The following is a 6,130-nucleotide window of genomic DNA, read 5'->3' on the forward strand; positions in this document are numbered from 1 at the left end:
TTATAAGACATTAATGAAAGATATTGAATATGACACAAATTAATGGAAAGATATTCTGTGTTCATGGATTGGAAGAATGTGTTAAAATGTCCATACTACCCAAACCAATCTACAGATTCAATGCAATCTCTATCAAAATTCCAATGGCATTTTTCACAGAACAAACAATCCTAAAATTTGTATGGAACCACAAAAGACTGAATAGCCAAAGCAATCCTGAGAAAGAAGAACAAAGCAGGAGGCATCACACTCCCTGATTTCAAACTATATCACAAAGCTATAGTAATCAAAACAATATGGTATTAGCATAAAGACAGACACATAGATCAATGGAACAGAAGAGAGAGCCCAGAAATAAACCCATACATATATGGTCAATTAATTTATGACAAAAGAGCCAAGACTATACCATGGGGAAAAGGAGAGTCTCTTCAATAAACGGTGTTGGGAAAAGTGGACAGCCACATGCAAAAGAATGAAATTGAACTCCTATCTTACTCCATACACAAAAATTAACTCAAAATGGACTAAAGACTTGAATGTAAAACCTGAAACCATAAAACTCCTAGAAGAAAACATAGGCGGTAAGCTCCTTATATCAGTCTTGGTGATGATTTTTTGGATTTGGCAGCAAAAGTAAAAATAAACAAGTGGGACTACATCAAACTAAAAAGCTTCTGCACAGCAAAGGAAATCACCAACAAAATGAAAAGCAGTCTGGGGGCTGCCCCCATGGCGTAGCAGTTAAGTGTACGTGCTCCGCTGCTGGCGGCCCAGGTTCGGATCCTGGGCACACACCGATGCACCGCTTGTCAGGCCATGCTGTGGAGGCGTCCCATATAAAGTGGAGGAAGATGGCCACAGATGTTAGCCCAGGGCCAGTCTTCCTCAGCAAAAAAGAGGAAGATTGGCATGGATGTTAGCTCAGGGCTGATCTTCCTCACCAAAAAAAAAAAAAAAAAAAAGGAAAGCAATCTACTGAATGGGAGAAAATGTTTGCAAATCATATATCTGATAAGGGGTTAATATCTAAAATATATTTTAAAAACTCATACAACTCAATAGCAAAAAAACAAACAATATGATTAAAAAATGGGGAGAGGATCTGAACAGACATTTTTCCAAAGAAGACATACAGATGGCCAACAGGTACATGAAAAGATGCTCAACATCACTCGTCATCAGGGAAATGCAACTCAAAACCACAATGAGATATCACCTCACACCTGTCAGAATGGCTATTATCAAAAAGACAAGAAATAACAAGTATTGGCAAGGATGTGGAGAAAAGCAAACTCTCGTGCGCTATTGGTGGGAATGTAAATTGGCGCAGCCACTATGGAAAACAGTATGGAGGTTCCTGAAAAAATTAAAAATAGAACTACCATATGATCCAGCTGTTCTGCTTCTTAGTATGTATCTGAAAAAAACAAAAACACTAATTTGAAAAAGATATATGCATACCTGTGTCCATTGCAGTATTATTTACAATAGCCAAGGTATGGAAACAACCTAAGTGTCCACTGATGGACAAGCAGATAAAGAAAAATATATGTATACACAAACACACACACACACACAATGGAATATTATTCAACCATAAATATGAATGAAATCTTGCCATTTGGGACAACACAGATGGACCTTGAGGGCATTATGCTAAGTGAAATAAGTCAGAGAAAGACAGAATGTGTCATCTCACTTCTATGTGGAATCTAAGAAAAAACAAAAAGCAGAAACTCCAAGCTCATAGCTACTGAGAACAGACTGGTGGGTGCCAGAGGTGGGGAGTGGGTATGGGAGAAATGGGTAAAGGAAGTCAAAAGGTACAAACTGCTAGTTATAAAGTCAGTCATGGGGATGTGATGCACAGCATGGTAACTATAGGTAATAATAGCATATTACATATTTGAAAGTTGCTGATAGAGTAGACCTTAAAAGTTGTCATCACAAGAAAAGCAATTTTGTAACTACATATGGTGACAGATGTTAACTACAGTCATGAACCGCATGACGTTTCGGTCAACGACGGACCACATTTGCAACGGTGGTCCCATAAGATTAGTACCATACAGCCCAGGTGTGAGTAGGCTGTACCATCTAGGTTTGTATAAGTACACTCTGTGACGTTCACACAACAACGAACTCGCCTAACGACACCTTTCTCAGAACGTGTCCCCATTGTTAAGCAACGCATGACTGTAGACTCATTGTTGTGATCATTTTGCAATACATACAAATATCGAATCATTGTTATACACCTAAAACTAATGTTATATGTCAATTATACCTCAATAAAATATAAATAAAAATTAAAAGACTTTATTAGAAAATAAAGACCCTAATAAGTTAAGATATACACATATTTGTGGATAGGAAGGTTAACTTTCTTAAAGATGTCAATTATGTATATATTCAAAACTATTTCAAAGAAAATTCCCACATGATTTTATATGGCCCTTGACAAGTTTATTCTAAAAATGTATAAGAAAGAATTTCCACCTCTGGTAATGTCAGACTAGGTAATTCAGACGAGCCCTCCTACTAGGAAAGCCATACAAAATATTTTAAAATCCTTGCCTGAATTCATCAGAGAGGTGGCAGGTGAATGAAGACTTACTGGGCCAGGACTCGGGAGGACACAGAAACCCAGGGAGGTAAGCCTGATCTTTGGGGTCACATAATATTAAGGGCACCTGCCAATTCCAGAAGAGGTGGCTGAGAGCCCTCCAGCACTTCTGACAAAGGGAGATTTAAAAGAACTCACCATACCTTGAGTTGAGACCCCAAGGAGGTACGCTCTGCTGTGAGAGGGACCACAAGTCTACTGGCCTCACAGCGACTGGGCCAGCTTCAAATCAGCTCAGTCCCCAAACATGGATTGTTAGTGCCCAGGCACCTGCCAGAGCAAATGCAAAGCCTTGCTGGAGGAGGTTAACATCATCCTAAGCCTCAGATTATTTCTTTAATTTTTCATGTATTAAAAAAACAGGAATACAAGGAGACAAGAAACATGAACAGAAAAAGACCAGAACAACTGACAGAATCAGACCCACAGGGGCGGGGGTTTTGGAGTTACCAGACGTAGATGTGAGAGCACAAGGCTCACTCTGTTCTAGGAGTAAGACAAGATTGAGAATTTGGGCAAATAACGAAAATATAAACAGAGGACAAATGGAAATTCTAGAACCAAAAAATACATTAGCTGATGATAAGAACTCAGTGAATATGTGTAACAGAATTCGTGAACTGGAGATCAATTAGGAGCTACGGGTAGAATGAAGCATGAAGAGAGAAAAAAATGAACAAAACAGAAGGTAGGAAGAGACATGGGGATGACTAGTCGTAAGTGTAATTGGAGTGCCAGAAGAAAGGAAAAAGCAATTAGAGCAGAAACAACGTGCATAGCAGATTATTCATGATAGCCAAAAAGTGGAAACTATCCGAATGTCCATCAACTGGTGAAAGGATGAACAAAACGTGGTATTTCCATACAAAGGAACACTACTTAGCAATAAAAAGGAATAAACTGATGCTACACCATGGATGAACCTCAAAAAACACGCACGTGAATGAAGCCAGATGCAAAAACTACACATTGCATGCTTCTATTTACGTGAAATGTGCAGGAAAAGCCATTCCACAGACAGCAGATTGGCGGTTGCCCAGGAGTGGAAACAAACAGGCAGGAGGGATGTTTGGGGGTGATGGAAAATTTTTTAAACTAGATCATGGTGATGGTTGCACAACCTTGTAAATTTACTAAATATAATTGAATTGTACATTCAAAATGAGTGAATTTTATGATATATAAATTACACTTCAATAAACTGTTTTAAAAAGTTTTCTAAAACTGATTGTGCCCATTATCAAGTTCTTGCTCCTCGTGTCCAAGTGCACTCTTTATTCGCTGCTCTGCAACGAGCATTTCCCCTCCACAGCGAGCACGGGGTTCCGTCAGTGGAGAGCACGGGAGGACACTGCAGGAGGGAGGGCTCTGGCTGTGGTGCTCGGTTCTTTCTTCCTCCTCTGACCACGTGGCTGCCAGAGGCAAATGTGGAGACATCCACTGGCAGTCTGCCCCAGCCGTGCACCCACATCTTGCAGCCTCTCAGCAAGCTCGCAGCCCAGCCCTGGCCTGGTGACCAATTCACTGTAGCTCCCCAGACGTGGACACCGCACACCCCAGGCCTTGTGCCATGCTGCTGGCAAGCAGGCTCCCAACTCCCTCTGCATGCCCACCCGCCAGCCCTGGCCCACTTGCACCTCCAAGGGATCACTCCTGCTCACCCAGCTCCGGCGTGGGCCACCCAGTGAGTTTCTCTGCCCCCCAGGGGCTGCAACCACCCCTCCTCCAGTGAGTTCTGAATCCCAGCCTTGGGGAGTTGGGCCCTTCTGAGTTTTGCCTTCCTTGTGTGCTCACCTTCAGCCCGGAGTAACTTTAGTATTCTCTTTAAACCTTGATAGTTACTCTCCTCTCATAGTTAATAGTTCTTTATGTAAACCTTTCTCTGTTAAAATTACTATATAGTTTGTCTCCTGATTGGTCTTTATTGAAAAACATCAAACTCTAGATTCGAGGAAACTTATAAACCCCAAGCAAGATAATTAAAAGAAATATACATCTAAGCACAGCATGGTTAAACTTCTGAAAACCAAAGACAAAGAGAACATCTTTAAGCAGACAGAGAAGCAAAAACAGGACATGTTACCTTCAAAGGTACAACAATTAGACTCTTCGACAAGTGGGGACAGAAATTGATGGAATGGTGTCTTCGGTGCTGAAAGAAAATAACCACCAACCAAACTTCTGTCTTCACTCAAAATATCTTTCAAGAATGAAGGTAAAAATCAAGATATTGTCAGACAAAAACAGAATTCATAAGAAAAGACAAAACAGCGTTTTTAGGCAGAAGGAAGATAATTCTAAATGGAAAGTCAGACACGCAGAAAAGAATGAAAGAGCCGCAAAAAACAGCTAATATGTGGATAAATCTGAATGAGCATGAACCACATAAAACAACAATAACACAATATCATTTTACAATATTGGGATTTACAATATAGAGAATTTACAATATAGAGAATTACAGTAGGGGTTACAATTATTAGGGTTTTACAACAGAGAGAATTTACAATATAGAGAATTACAATAGGGGTTACAATTATGGGTTTACAATATAGAGAATTAAAATGTGACTCAGGAAGAGATAAATGGAGTTAGAGGGTTCTTGGATTCGTTCTTGAATTGTCTAGAAAGAAGATGAAAGTACCAAAAACATTAGACTTGCAGAAGTTGAGAATGCAAGTTGTTACTCTCCAGGGAACCACTAAATAGTAAAAGAACGTATAATTGCCAAGCTAATAGGGAGGATGAAATGGAACAATAATAAATAATAATTGATCCAAAGGGAGGCAGGAAAGGCGAGAGAAAGCAGCATAGCGCTGGTGGGACCAGGAGAAAGCAGAGTGAGAAGGTGGATTCAAACCCAAATCGATGTATTTTTAAAATGATATTAAATAAATGGACTAAATTTTCCAGTCGAAAGACAGACGTAAGACTGTAGTTTTATAAAAATCTATATGCTGTTTACAAGACGTAGCTATCTAAAACGTAAAGGTACAGAAAAGTTGAAAGTAAAAATATAGAAAAAGATAGACTCTGAAAATACAGCCAAAAAACCCTGAGCATAGCTATGTTAATAGTAGACTTTAAGGAAAAAAGCATTAGAGGAAAAGGAAAAGTAGAGTTTAAGGCAAAAAGTATTACTAGAGTTACAAAAAGACATTTGAAAAGATATACAGTACACTCAACAGACAGATTTAACAATTTCTAAATACGTATGCATCTAATTACACAGCCTCAAAGTATCTACAGCAAAGGCCAAGAGAATGCCAAGGAAAAATGGGCAAAGCGGGAAGTTTTAACACACCTCTCTCAGGAACATGTAAGAAATAACTCTAATCTTACACCCTTCCAAAAAGTGGAAAATGAGAAGCACTTCCCAGCCCTTGTGATGAGGCGCTATAACCCTGATTCCCAAACCACAACAAGGAAAAGTACAGACCAGCCTCATTCATGAACACAGACGCAAAAACCCTAAACAAAACATTCACAACTGAACCTAGC

Source organism: Ceratotherium simum, chromosome 29, assembly GCF_057802395.1.
Source record: "Ceratotherium simum simum isolate JZ-2026a chromosome 29, ASM5780239v1, whole genome shotgun sequence".
NCBI classification, from domain to species: Eukaryota; Metazoa; Chordata; class Mammalia; order Perissodactyla; family Rhinocerotidae; genus Ceratotherium; species Ceratotherium simum.